At 37.3% G+C, this 15,875-nt stretch overlaps 1 non-coding gene across 1 annotated transcript; it reads right to left on the bottom strand.

Moving 5' to 3' along the window:
* Positions 1-6,797: 6,797 nt before the first annotated feature.
* LOC130953255 (small nucleolar RNA R71) lies at positions 6,798-6,901 on the bottom strand. Its single transcript, XR_009075426.1, has one exon. It is a non-coding gene; the product is annotated as a small nucleolar RNA R71 (small nucleolar RNA).
* Between the last annotated feature and the right edge of the window lie 8,974 nt (positions 6,902-15,875).

Raw genomic sequence — 15,875 nt, 5'->3', positions numbered from 1 at the left:
GCAAATGGGACTTGGCAAATTTTCGTATTGCATCTCTAGTGACTCCTCCTTTCGAAGTGTTGCTCTTTGGCGACACCAGGTTATTGTGGCTGGGTCTATTGAAGTACACGCCTCTTGTCAAAATCACCACCCCTTTACCCTACTTCGACCGAGTCACGTATATGGTGCAACTCGAGGGTATTCTTTTGGAATTTTTATGACTTCCTTAATCCAAAAAACATCTATGTTAAATTATTAAAAGAAATACTTGAATGCGGAAGCATACCTGAATTCATGAGTATGATTAGAAGAGTTTGGTTCTTTGATCTTCCTCAATCAAAGTCTTTTATATTACTAATAGGGCTTAATCGTAATTTCTCTGATGGAAATAAAGGCTGCGGAGGCGGCTTTGGTGTGTTGGAGACAAAAACCCTAAAATCACTATTTATATTTGAGTGTGGCACTCATTAAACCCTAAAACCTAAATAAAATTGTATCTCTAATTTTATTTATATTTAATTTCAAATTAAAAGTAATAATTACTTATTTAATTCAGCATTTATAAGAATAAATGAGATCACCATTATATAAGTCATTTAATGTGAAATGACTTAATTTGTGATTATAATTATATATGTATTGTCCATAAATAAATTAAAAAATAATAATTTTCAAACAATCTTCTACTTAAACTATATATACATATATATATATATATATATATATATATATATATATATATATATATATATATATCACATATATCTTAAACTTTATGGCAAAGTCTATGGTATGGATGGGAATAAACATCCATATGTATGGATTCTGATGTGTGCATCTCACATAGTGTCATGTGTACATGTTAAGATAGATTGCAAGTTAAGTTTCGAAAACTATGTACGGACAAATAAAAGTGGCAGAATTGCTTTTCAAATGGAGTGAGGATTATAAGATAATCACATGTTTTTAAGTGCGTAGTCCACAGAAGAACCATGCTAGGAGTCGCAACATACTCCATGCCACAGCAGATCCATACATATGGATGTTTGTTCCGGTTCATACCAGAGAATTTACCAAACTTTATATGTGTGGGCATCTGAATGCTATTTTCTTGATTATTTTAATAATCTGGTTCGTCTCATATATTAGTTATGAAATTATGGTAACTTTTATCATATTAGTGTTGTGATGAAACTACGATGATCACTATACTAATATACTCAATGACATAGATCAAATTTAGATAAGAAAATTCAGAAATTACGTGCGAAAAGATCTCTTGCTTGACTATTTCCAGCTGGTCTAACTTTAATAAACTTTATGAGATCATGAGTCAAAGTGTAAACAAAATTGAATACTTTATTTCTACAGAAATATCTATATTCCTAAATTTGTCTAAACCATACGAGCATCCAAATGCACATTCCCACGAAAACAATATACCATAAAATGATATGAAACCCATATGAATAGTATCCACAAGAAATACCTTGAGTGTTTGTTTCTTACTAATCAAATATGCATGCATTTGTAGAGTTTGTGCTATTTTTCTCACAAGACACTTAAACACTCTAAACTCTCTTGTTTAACAAAAGAATTAAAATATTAGACTACTAATATATTGTCAAAAAATAACTCAAGTAAAATTTCAAATTTATTTTTATAATTTGTGACAAGTATTTGTAGTCACCAAAATGAATATCTTTAGAAGGTGTTTTATATTCAAATGCTTTAGTAGAAAGAATAATAAGTGTCTTCTCAACACCGTTCCAAAGAACTCTTCTAATGAGCATATGAGTATACCTGCAATGGATTAAAATTATTTTGACATTCAACAAAAAGTCTTTCAATATCAAATTATCTCTAACTTTAGTTTCTGACTTCATATGTGTGAACATGTAATGTTTTACTATAACAAAATTTATTTGTGTACTATTTAATGATCCATTGTTAACTGATTCAAATATCTGCCAAAGATACCAATAAAGTATACAATAACTGTAAGTGTATTTTTCATCCATTAGACTATTATTGAAGCATAATAAACTTTATGCACTTTTGACCTTTATAACTTTTTTAAGGTACCTAATGAGACTATACTTGTCTTCCTTAGAGTTGAGTATATAACCTTATTTACAATTCCGCATGCCGCTGACATACAAGAATAGTGAAAATATACGTACTCCTACTGAACTGATATAAGCTATCAATCACATTTATCTCAAAAGGCCATATGAAAGAATAATTTGATAAAATATAAGTTACTCATGGCAGAAAGTCTCTCCTTTTATTTACTTTCCAAAAAAATTATTTAAAAATAGACTAACATTGACAGATATAACTTTAAAGCTAAATAATATATCCACAAAAGTTACATATCTTATGAATAAAATTCATATAATGGTGGGTCCTTCACAAATACCTAGCACAATATTAATATTTAGTCTTTGGACAGAAACATTAATTTGTAAGCAGTATTTTAATACAGTAATCAAACATTGATAATAAATCTTGCCAAATAATAAGTCTATTTTTAGACAAACTTATTATTCATATGAAACCAAATAAGTATCACATGTTTATTACTAAAAATAAGCATGTAATTTAGCCAAGTACATAACTTCTTTTGGGCCAATCTGTATTCACATAAACTACGCAACATAAATTTATTTAGTGCGACTTACCAAATATTCTCTACAAAATTCTGTCAAACAACAAACTTATCTTTGGATAAACTCATTGTTCATATAAAAACTTGAGAATTATGTCTATTTCATACCACATATATTTTTTATTAATTGGCCAAACACTAACCTTCCTTTGGGCTAATTAATGGTTGTACAACTAAATAGAAAATAAATATAAGATTCGATGTTTATTATTTAGCCAAACAATAAACTTTCTTTGAGTCGATTATTATTTGGATAAATAATTAGCATTGATTTATTCTTAACTAGTGATGAGCGGATAATTTATACGCTTTTTGGTATTGTTTTTAGGTAGTTTTTAGTAAGTTCAAGCTACTTTTAGGGATGTTTTCATTAGTTTTTATGTTAAATTCACATTTCTGGACTTTACTATGAGTTTGTGTGTTTTTCTGTGATTTCAGGTAATTTCAGGCTGAAATTGAGGGACTTGAGCAAAACTCTGAAAAAGGCTGATAAAAGGACTGCTGATGCTGTTGGAATCTGACCTCCCTGCACTCAAAATGGATTTTCTGGAGCTACATAACTCCAAATGGCGCGCTCTTAACGGTGTTGGAAAGTAGACATCCAGAGCTTTCCAGCAATATATAATAGTCTATACTTTATTCGGGAATTGATGACGTAACTTGGCGTTGAACGCCAAGTACATGCTGCTGTCTAGAGTTAAACGCCAGAAAAACGTCATGATCCGGAGTTGAACGCCCAAAACACGTTATATCTTGGAGTTCAACTCCAAGAAAAGCCTTAGCTCGTGGATAGATCAAGCTCAGCCCAAGCATACACCAAGTGGGCCCCGGAAGTGGATTTATGCATCAATTACTTACTCATGTAAACCCTAGTAGCTAGTTTATTATAAATAGAACATTTAACTATTGTATTAGATGTCTTTTGACCACGTTTCATCTTTGGTCTCAGTTTTGTTTTATTCTTCATCTTAAAAGGCTATTGATCACATTTTGGGGGCTGGCCATTCGGCCATGCCTGAACCTTTCACTTATGTATTTTCAACGGTGGAGTTTCTGCACCCCATAGATTAAGGGTGTGGAGCTCTGCTGTACCTCAAGTTTCAATACAATTACTATTACTTTTTATTCAATTCTCTTTTATTCTTATTCCAAGATATACGTTGCACAACACTTTGATGAATGTGATGATCCGTGACACTCATCATCATTCTCACCTATGAACGCGCGTGACTGACAACCACTTCCGTTCTACCTTAGGCCGGGCGCATATCTCTTAGATTCCCCAACAGAATCTTCGTGGTATAAGCTAGATAGATGGCGGCATTCATGGGGATCCGGAAAGTCTAACCTTGTCTGTGGTATTCCGAGTAGGATTCCGGTATTGAATGACTGTGACGAGCTTCAAACTCCTGAAGGCTAGGCGTGATGACAAACGCAAAAGAATCAATGGATTCTATTCCAACCTGATTGAGAACCGACAGATGATTAGTCGTGCTGTGACAGAGCATTTGGACCATTTTCACTGAGAGGATGGGATGTAGCCATCAACAAGGGTGATGCCTCTAGACGATTAGCCGTGCAATGACAGCGCATAGGACCATTTTCCCGAGAGGATTAAAAGTAGCCATTGATGATGGTGATGCCCTACATACAGCTTGCCATGGAAAGGAGTAAGAAGGATTGGATGAAAGCAATAAGAAAGTAGAGATTCGAAAGGATTCTAGCATCTCCACACGCCTATCTGAAATTCCCACTATTGATTTACATAAGTATTTCTATCCCTTTTATTTTCTATTTATTATTAATTATTTGAAAATCCATAAACCAATTTAATCTGCCTAACTGAGATTTACAAGGTGACCATAGCTTGCTTCATACCAACAAGCTCTGTGGGATCGACCCTTACTCACGTAAGGTATTACTTGGATGACCCAGTACACTTGCTGGTTAAGTTGAACGGAGTTGTGAACCATGGTATTGGCATCATGTTTTTGGCGCCATTGCCAGGGAATGAAAAGCAATGAATTTTATAAAATACAATAACAAAGGAATCACAATTTCGTCCACCAAGTTTTTGGCGCCGTTGCCGGGGATTGTTCGAGTTTGGACAACTGGCGGTTCATCTTGTTGCTCAGATTAGGTAATTTTCTTTCAAAAACTTTTTCAAAATTTTTCTTTTCTTTTTCGTTTTTCCAAAAATATTTTCGAAAAAAATTAATAAAAATCAAAAAAAATTAGAAAATCATAAAAATAAAAAATATTTTGTGTTTCTTATTTGAGTCTTGAGTCAATTTTTAAGTTTGGTGTCAATTGCATGCTTTAAAAATTTTTCTTGCATTTTTCAAAAATTCCATGCATTCATAGTGTTCTTCATGATCTTCAAGTTGTTCTTGATAAGTCCTCTTGTTTGATCTTGATGTTTTCTTGCTTTGTGTTGTTTGTTGTTTTTCTTATGCATTTTTTGTTTGTTAGTATCCATGCATTAAAAATTTCTAAGTTTGGTGTCTTGCATGTTTTATTTGCATCAAAAATTTTTCAAATTTATGTTCTTGATGTTCATCATGATCTTCAAAGTGTTCTTGGTGTTCATCTTGACATTCATAGCATTCTTGCATGCATTCATTGTTTTGATCTAAAAATTTCATGCATTGAGTATTTTTGTTGTTTTTCTCTCTCATGATTAAAAATTCAAAAATCAAAAAAATATCTTTTCCTTATGTCCCTCCAAATTTTCGAAATTTTGGGTTGACTTAATCAAAATTTTTAAAAATTAGTTGTTTCTTACAAGTCAAGTCAAAATTTCAATTTTAAAAATCTTATCTTTTCAAAATCTTTTTAAAAAAAAAAAAACCATATCATTTCCATTTTTTTTTATTTTCGAGAATTTTAAAAATTATTTTTCAAAATCTTTTTCTTATCTTTATATCATATTTTCAAAAATTATGCTAACAATTAATGTGATTGATTCAAAAATTTGAAGTTTGTTACTTTCTTGTTAAGAAAGGTTCAATCTTTAAATTCTAGAATCTTATCTTGTAGTTTCTTATTAGTTAAGTCATTTTAAAAATTAAAATCTTTTTCAAAATATCTTTTTCTTTAAAATTTTTTATCTTATCTTTTTATCTTACCCTTTTCAAAATTTTATCTTTTTCAAAATTTGATTTCAAAATATCTTATCCAACTTCTTATCTTCTTATTTTTTAAAATTTGATTTCAAATCTTTTTCAATCAACTAACTAACTTTTTGTTTGTTTCTTATCTTTCTCAAAACCACCTAACTACTTTTCCCTCTTCAATTTTCGAAAATACCTCTCTCTTTTTCAAAAATTATTTTTAATTAATTAATTGTTTTAAATTTTAATTTCAATTATATTTTATCTCTAATTTTCGAAAATTACTAAGCCCTTTTTCAAAATTATTTTCGAAATCTCCCTTCTCTTTTCTTCTTCTATTTAATTATTTAATTACTAACACTTCTCTTCACCTCTCTTCATCTAAAAAAAAAAATCCGAATTCCCTCTTCTACATTCTTCTCCCCTTTCTTCTTCTACTAACATAAAGGAATCTCTATACTGTGACATAGAGGATTCCTCTTTCTTTTCTTGTTTTCTTCTCTTTCATATGAGCAGGAACAGGGAAAAAGGCACTCTTGTTGAAATTGATCCAGAACCTGAAAGGACTCTGAAGAGAAAATTAAGAGAAGCTAAATTACATTATTCTAAAGGTAACCTTTTTCGAACAAGAGAAGGAGATGGCAGCCGAAAATAATAATAATGCAAGGAGAATGCTTGGTGACTTCACAAAGCCAACGTCAAAATTTGATGGAAGAAGCATCTCCATTCCTGCCATTGGAGCCAATAATTTTGAGCTTAAGCCTCAACTAGTTGCCTTAATGCAACAAAACTGCAAGTTTTATGGACTTCCATCTGAAGATCCCTATCAGTTTTTAACTGAGTTCTTGCAGAGCTGTGAGACTGTAAAGACGAATGGAGTTGATCCTGAAGTCTACAGACTCATGCTTTTCCCTTTTGCTGTAAGAGACAGAGCTAGAATATGGTTGGATTCACAACCTAAGGATAGCCTGGACTCCTGGGATAAGCTGGTCACAGCCTTCTTGGATAAATTCTTTCCTCCTCAAAAGCTGAGCAAGCTGAGAGTGGATGTTCAAACCTTCAAACAAAAAGATGGTGAATCCCTCTATGAAGCTTGGGAAAGATACAAGCAGCTGACCAAAAGATGCCCATCTGACATGTTTTCAGAATGGACCATATTAGATATATTCTATTATGGTCTATCTGAATTTTCGAAAATGTCATTGGACCATTCTGCAGGTGGATCTATTCACCTAAAGAAAACGCCTGAAGAGGCTCAAGAACTCATTGATATGGTTGCAAACAACTAATTCATGTACACTTCTGAGAGGAATTCCGTGAATAATGGGATACCTCAGAAGAAATGAGTTCTTGAAATTGATGCTCTGAATGCCATATTGGCTTAGAACAAAGTGTTGACTCAACAGGTCAACATAATCTCTCAAAATCTGAATGGATGGCAACATGCATCCAACAGTACTAGAGAGGCAGCTTCTGAAGAAGCTTATGGTCCTGAGAACCCTGCCATGGCAGAGGTTAATTACATGGGTGAACCTTATGGAAACACCTATAACTCATCATGGAGAAATCATCCAAATTTCTCATGGAAGGATCAACAAAAGCCTCAACAAGGCTTTAACAATGGTGGACGCAATAGGCTAAGCAATAGCAAGCCATATCCATCATCTTCTCAGCAACAGACAGAGAATTCTGAACAAAACACCTCTAATTTAGCCAATCTAGTCTCTGATCTGTCAAAGGCCACTTTCAGTTTCATGAGTGAAACAAGATCCTCCATTAGAAATCTGGAGGCACAAGTGGGCCAGCTGAGTAAGAAAGTCATTGAAACTCCTCCCAGTATTCTCCCAAGCAATACAGAAGAGAATCCAAAAGGAGAGTGCAAGGCCATTGATGTAATCAATATGGCCGAATGCACAAGGGAGGAGGAGGACGAAAATCCTAGTGAGGAAGACCTCCTGGGACGTCCCTCAAGCAAGAAGGAGTTTCCTATTAAGGATCCAAAGGAATCCGAGGCTCATATAGAAACCATAGAGATTCCTTTAAATCTTCTTCTGCCATTCATGAGCTCTGAAGACTATTCTTCCTCTGAAGAGGATGAAGATGTGACTGGAGAGCAAGTTGCTCAATACTTAGGAGCTATCATGAAGCTGAATGCCAAGTTGTTTGGTAACGAGACTTGGGAAAGTGAACCTCCCTTGCTCATTAGTGAACTGGATACCTGGATTCAGCAAATTTTACCTCAAAAGAAACAAGATCCTGGCAAATTTTTGATACCTTGTACCATAGGCACCATGACCTTTGCAAAAGCTCTGTGTGATCTGGGGTCAGGAATAAATCTTATGCCACTCTCTGTAATGGAGAAGCTGGGGATCATTGAGGTACAACCTGCCTTATTCTTATTACAATTGGCAGACAAGTCATTGAGACAAGCTTATAGAATAGTAGAGGACGTATTAGTAAAGGTTGAAGGCCTTTACATCCCTGCTGATTTCATAATCTTAGACACTAGGAAGGAAGAGGATGATTGCATCATCCTTGGAAGACCTTTCCTAGCCACAGCAGGAGCTGTGATAGATGTCAACAGAGGTGAATTAGTCCTTCAATTGAATGGGGACTACCTTGTGTTTAAGGCACATGGCCATCCCTCTGTGACAAAAGAGAGTAAGCATGAAGAGCTTCTCTCAGTTCAGAGTCAAGAAGAGCCCCCACAGTCAAACTCTAAGTTTGGTGTTGGGAGGCCACAACCAAACTCTAAGTTTGGTGTTAAGACCCCATATCCAAACTCTAAGTTTGGTGTTGGGACTATACAACATTGACCTGATCACCTTGTGGCTCCATGAGAGCCACTGTCAAGCTATTGACATTAAAGAAGCGCTTGTTGGGAGGCAACCTAATTTTATTTATCTAATTTTATTTTATTCTATTTTATTGTTATTTTATGTTTTATTAGGTACATGATCATGAGGAGTCACGAAAAAAATCATAAAAATTAAAAACAGAATCAAAAACAGCAGAAGAAAAAAATCACACCTTGGAGGAAGCACAGACTGGCGTTCAACGCCAGTAAGATGCATCTGGCCGGCGTTCAACGCCAGAACAGAGCATCATTCTGGCGCTGAACGCCAGAAACAAGCAACATCCTGGCGCTGAATGCCAGGAATGTGCCCAGAGAAGAAAAACTGGCGTTCAACGCCAGAAACATGCTTTACATGGGCGTTGAACGCCCAGAATGTGCACCACACGGCGTTTAAACGCCAGAATAGTGTGCAAAGGCATTTTACATGCCTATTTGGTGCAGGGATGGAATTCCTTGACACCTCAGGATCTGTGGACCCCACAGGATCACCTCAGGATCTGTGGACTGGTGCACGAAATTGCAATCACACTTTTGCAATCCCGCACAACTAACCAGCAAGTGCACTGGGTCATCCAAGTAATACCTTACGTGAGTAAGGGTCGATCCCACGGAGATTGTCGGCTTGAAGCAAGCTATGGTTATTTTGTAACTCTTAGTCAGGATATCAAAAATTATCAGGATTGATTGTGAAAAGCAAAGAACATGAAATAAGTACTTGTTTTGTAGTAATGGAGAATAGGTTGAGGTTTTGGAGATGCTCCGTCTTCTGAACCTCTGCTTTCCTACTGTCTTCTTCTTCAAACACGCAAGGATCCTTCCATGGCAAGCTGTATGTAGGGTTTCACCGTTGTCAATGGCTACTTCCCATCCTCTCAGTGAAAATGTTCAACGCACCCTGTCACGGTACGGCTATTCAGCTGTCGGTTCTCGATCATGTCGGAATAGAATCCAGTGATTCTTTTGCGTCTGTCACTAACGCCCCACAATCGCGAGTTTGAAGCTCGTCACAGTCATTCAATCATTGAATCCTACTCAGAATACCACAGACAAGGTTTAGACCTTCCGGATTCTCTTGAATGCCGCCATCAATTCTAGCTTATACCACGAAGATTCTGGTTAAGGAATCCAAGAGATATCTACTCAATCTAAGGTAGAACGGAGGTGGTTGTCAGGCACACGTTCATAGGTGAGAATGATGATGAGTGTCACGGATCATCACATTCATCAGGTTTAGGAACAAGTGATATCTTAGAATAGAAGCAAGCGTGATTGAATGAAAAACAGTAGTAATTGCATTAATCCATCAAGACACAGCAGAGCTCCTCACCCCCAACCATGGGGTTTAGAGACTCATGCTATAGAAGATACAATGAGAAACGTGTAAAGTGTCATGAGGTACAGATACAATGTCAAAAGATCCTATTAATAGTGAACTAGTAATCCTAAGGTTTACAGAAATGAGTAAATGACAGAAAAATCCACTTCCGGGCCCACTTGGTGTGTGCTTGGGCTGAGCATTGAAGCATTTTTGTGTAGAGACTCTTCCTGGAGTTAAACGCTAGCTTTTATGACAGTTTGGGCGTTTAACTCCAATTTTTATGCCAGTTCCAGCGTTAAACGCTGGGAATTCTGAAGCTGATTTGCAACGCCGGTTTGGGCCATCAAATCTCAGGCAAAGTATGGACTATTATACATTGCTGGAAAGCCCAGGATGTCTACTTTCCAACGCCGTTGAGAGCGCGCCAATTGGGCTTCTGTAGCTCGAGAAAATCCACTTCGAGTGCAGAGAGGTTAGAATCCAACAGCATCTACAGTCCTTTTCAGTCTCTGAATCAGATTTTTGCTCAGGTCCCTCAATTTCAGCCAGAAAATACCTGAAATCACAGAAAAATACACAAACTCATAGTAAAGTCCAGAAAAGTGAATTTTAACTAAAAACTCATGAAAATGTAATAAAAACTAACTAAAATATACTCAAAACATACTGAAAATAATGCCAAAAAGCGTATAAATTATCCGCCCATCACAACACCAAACTTAAATTGTTGCTTGTCCCCAAGCAACTGAAAATCAAAATAGAATAAAAAGAAGAGAATATACTAAAGACTCCAAAATATCAAAGAAACTTAGCTCCAATTAGATGAGCGGGACTAGTAGCTTTTTGCTTCCGAACAGTTTTGGCATCTCGCTTTATCCCTTGAAGTTTAGAATGATTGGCATCTATAAGAACTCAGAACTCAGATAGTGTTATTGATTCTCCTAGTTAAGTATGATGATTCTTGAACATAGCTACTTTATGAGTCTTGGCTGTGGCCCAAAGCACTCTATCTTCCAGTATTACCACCGGATACATACATGCCACAGACACATAATTGGGTGAACCTTTTCAGATTGTGACTCAGCTTTGCTAAAGTCCCCAATTAGAGGTGCCCAGGGTTCTTAAGCACACTCTTTTTGCCTTGGATCACAACTTTATTTCTTTCTTTTTCTTTTTCTCTTCTTCTTTTTTCTTTTTTTTTTCGTTCTTTTTTTTTTTTGCTTTTTCTTGCTTCAAGAATCAATTTAATGATTTTTCAGATCTTCAATAACAGTTCTCCCTTTCCATCATTCTTTCAAGAGCCAACAATTTTAGCATTCTTAAAACAACAAATTCAAAAGACATATGCACTGTTCAAGCATTCATTCAGAAAACAAAAAGTATTGTCACCACATCAAACTAATTCAACTAGTTTCAGAGATGAATTCGAAATCCTGTACTTCTTGTTCTTTTGTGATTAAAGCATTTTTCATTTAAGAGAGGTGATGGATTCATAGGACATTTATAGCTTTAAGACATGAACTTTAAATTTTATTAATTATGAACTAAGAACAAGACTAAAAAATAGATATAAGATAAGACTAATAATAATAGAAAACAAAAAAAATTTAAATAGGCTCCTAATGATAGAGGTTATCATAGAGTTAGGACTCAACAACCTTGATTTTGAGAAGTGGATGCTCCCTCCACTTGAGGGGAGAGCTTTTGGCGTTTCATCTCTTGAAGTTCACGCCCCTGCTTCTCTTGTTCCTTCAGCAATTTGCAGAGCATGCAGTTCTGATTCTGCTGTTCTTCCTTAAGTTGCTCCATAGTTTCTTGCAACTTGGTGATAGATGCTTCTAGGCTGGCCCAGTAGTCAATTTCAGGAAATTCAGGGAGGAACTCCTGCGCCCTCTTTTTAATAGAATTGTCTTGCATTTGTCCTTCCATTGACTTCTTGGTGATTGGATGTTCAATGGGTATGAATTCATCTACTCCCATCTTCACCCCAGCCTCTTTACAGAGCAAGGAGATCAAGCTTGGGTAAGCCAGTTTGGCTTCAGTGGAATTCTTATTTGCAATTGTGTAGATCTCACAAGCAATCAGATGATGAACCTCCACTTCTTTTCCAAGCATAATGCAATGAATCATCACTGCTCTCTTGATGGTGACCTCAGAACGGTTGCTAGTGGGCAATATGGAACGCCCAATAAAGTCTAGCCAACCTCTTGCAATTGGTTTGAGGTCTCCCCTCTTGAGTTGGTTTGGGACACCTTTTGAATTGGTTATCCATTTAGTTCCAGGGAGGCATATGTCCTCTAGAACTTGATCCAACCCTTTATCTGCTCTCACCATCCTCCTATTAAAGGATTCAGGATCATCTTGCAGTTGAGGCAATTTGAAGACCTCTCTTATTTTGTCCAGATGAAAGTAAATAATTCTCCCTCTGACCATGGTTCTGTAGGTATGAAAAGCAGTTCCAGTCATTCTCTGCTTATCTGTCAGCCACAGATTTGAGTAGAATTCCTGAACCATGTTCCTTCCAACCTTTGTCTCAGGGTTGGTTAGAACTTCCCATCCTCTGTTTCGAATTTGCTCTTGGATCTCCGAATATTCATCTTCTTTCAGATTGAATTTGACTTCCGGGATCACTGACCTCAGACCCATTATTTTGTGGTAATGATCTGCATGTTCTTTGGTTAAGAACTTCTCTTAACTCCAAACATCCTTTGGATTATTCTCTTTCTTACCTCTTGAATTGGTTTGTTTTCCTCTAGGGGCCGTGATCTTGATAAATATTGGCCTAGTGATCACGGAAAGCACACCAAACTTAGAGGTTTGCTTGTCCTCAAGCAAAAGAAGGTAAAGAGGGGAGAGAAGAGGAGAGCAAATTCGAATGGTGTGGGGAAGGAGGGTGGCCGAATGTGTTTAAATAGGAGAAGAGGAGAGATTTTCGAAAATTTGAAGGAGATTTGAGAAGATATGGAAAAAATTTAAGGAGATAATTGAGTTTTTTTTTTTGAAAGAGTCTAGGAAAGGATTTGAAGTAGATTTGAAGAAGATTCTAACTTTTGGAATTGAAAGGTGAATGATGAAGGTTTGTAATGTGTTTATGTAAAAAGATATGGTTTAAAACAAGAAAGTTTGAAAAAAAAATTGATTTGGGAACAAAATCTCCTCCCCCTGCCTTTCTGGCGTTAAACGCCCAGAATGGTATCCATTCTAGCGTTTAACGCCCAATTGGTGGCCAATTTGGGCGTTTAACGCCCAGCCAGGTATCCTGGCTGGCGTTAAACGCCAGAAATTCCTTTATCACTGGGCGTTTTGCTAAACGCCCAGGATGCTGCACACCTGGCGTTAAACGCCCAGAATGGTGCCCATTCTGGCGTTTAACGCCCAAAATGGCACAATTACTGGCGTTAAACGCCCGGAATGGTGCTCATTCTGGCGTTTAACGCCCAAAGTACCCCTTACTGGCGTTTTTTCGCCAGTAAGCTCTTTTTCTCTGCTTTTTGCACTGAATCCTTCTGTAACTCTGTGAATTCCTTCAATTTTGATAATTGCCCTTTAAGAATATGTATCAACCTTGACTAAACAGAACAGATACCCTTTTAATCGCTGGGTTGCCTCCCAGCAAGCGCTTCTTTATTGTCTTTAGCTGGACCTTCACTGAGAATTACTCAAGTCTCAGTTTTGAGCATTCTTGCTCAAAATTGCTTTCAAGATAATGCTTGATCCTCTGTCCATTAACAATGAACTTCTTGTCAGAATCAGTATCCTGAAGCTCAACATATCCATATGGTGATACTCCTGTAATCACATACGAACCTCTCCAGCGGGACTTAAGCTTTCCTGGGAATAATCTGAGCCTAGAGTTGAAGAGCAGGACCTTTTGTCCTGGCTCAAAGACTCTGGATGACAATTTCTTGTCATGCCACTTCTTTGCATTTTCCTTATAAATTTTTGCATTTTGAAAGGCATTAAGTCTGAATTCCTCTAGCTCATTTAGCTGGAGCAATCTTTTTTCACCAGCTAACTTAGCATCCATGTTTAGGAATCTGGTTGCCCAGTAGGCTTTATGTTCCAGTTCCACGGGCAGATGGCAAGCCTTCCCGTATACCAGTTGGTATGGAGAGGTTCCTATAGGAGTCTTGTATGCTGTTCTGTATGCCCACAGAGCATCATCCAAGCTCTTTGCCCAATCCTTTCTACGGGCAATAACAGTCCGTTCCAGGATTCTTTTGAGCTCTCTGTTAGAGACCTCAGCTTGCCCATTTGTCTGTGGGTGATACGGAGTTGCTACTTTGTGGCTAATTCCATATCTAACCATAGCAGAGTACAGTTGTTTATTGCAGAAATGGGTGCCTCCATCACTGATCAGTACTCTGGGAACACCAAACCTGCTGAAGATGTGTTTCTGGAGGAATTTCAGCACGGTTTTGGTATCATTATTGGATGTGGCAATTGCTTCCACCCATTTAGATACATAGTCTACTGCCACTAGAATATAAGTGTTTGAGTATGATGGTGGGAAGGGACCCATGAAGTCAATTCCCCATACATCAAACAATTCAATCTCTAAGATCCCTTGCTGAGGCATGGCGTAACCATGAGGCAAGTTACCAGCTCTTTGGCAACTGTCACAGTTACGCACAAACTCTCGGGCATCTCTATAGAGAGTAGGCCAGTAGAATCCGCATTGGAGGACCTTGGTTGCTGTTCGCTCACCTCTAAAGTGTCCTCCATATTGTGATCCATGGCAATGCCACAGGATTCTTTGTGCTTCCTCTCTGGGTACACATCTGCGGATTATTCCGTCTGCACATCTCTTGAAGAGATATGATTCATCCCATAGGTAGTACTTGGCATCTGAAATTAATTTCTTTCTTTGCACTCTGCTGTACTCCTGGGGTATGAACCTCACAGCTTTATAATTTGCAATATCTGCAAACCATGGAGCTTCCTGAATGGCAAAGAGTTGCTCATCTGGGAAGGTCTCAGAGATCTCAGTAGAAGGGAGGGACGTCCCAGCTACTGGTTCTATTCGGGACAGATGATCAGCTACTTGGTTCTCTGTCCCTTTTCTGTCTCTTATTTCTATATCAAACTCTTGCAGAAGCAACACCCATCTTATGAGCCTGGGTTTTGAATCCTGCTTTGTGAGTAAGTACTTAAGAGCAGCATGGTCAGTGTACACAATTACCTTTGATCCTACTAAATAGGATCTAAATTTGTCAATGGCATAGACCACTGCAAGTAACTCTTTTTCTGTGGTTGTGTAATTCTTCTGTGCGTCATTTAGAACACGGCTGGCATAATAAATAACGTGCAGAAGCTTGTTATGCCTCTGTCCCAACACTGCACCAATGGCATGGTCACTGGCATCACACATTAATTCGAATGGTAATGTCCAGTCTGGTGCAGAGATGACTGGTGCTGTAACCAGCTTAGCTTTCAGGGTCTCAAATGCCTGCAAACACTGTGTGTCAAACACAAATGGTGTGTCAGCAGCCAGCAGGTTACTCAGAGGTTTTGCAATTTTCAAAAAATCCTTTATAAACCTTCTGTAGAATCCTACATGCCCTAGAAAGCTTCTGATTGCCTTAACATTGGCAGGTGGTGGTAATTTTTCAATTACCTCTACCTTTGCCTTGTCCACCTCTATTCCCCTGCTTGAAATTTTGTGCCCAAGGACAATTCCTTCAGTCACCATAAAGTGACATTTCTCCCAGTTTAAAACCAGGTTAGTCTCTTGGCACCTTTTCAGGACAAGTGCTAGGTGGTTAAGACAGGAGCTGAATGAGTCTCCATATACTGAGAAGTCATCCATGAAGACTTCCAGGAATTTCTCCACCATATCAGAGAAGATGGATAGCATGCATCTCTGAAAGGTTGCAGGTGCATTGCACAGATCAAAAGGCATCCTCCTGTAGGCAAACACGCCAGAAGGGCAGGTGA

The sequence above is a fragment of the Arachis stenosperma genome, chromosome 9 (assembly GCF_014773155.1).
Source record: "Arachis stenosperma cultivar V10309 chromosome 9, arast.V10309.gnm1.PFL2, whole genome shotgun sequence".
NCBI lineage: Eukaryota > Viridiplantae > Streptophyta > Magnoliopsida > Fabales > Fabaceae > Arachis > Arachis stenosperma.
Note: the sequence above shows the minus strand (reverse complement) of the source record. Positions and strands in the feature narration are given on the sequence as shown.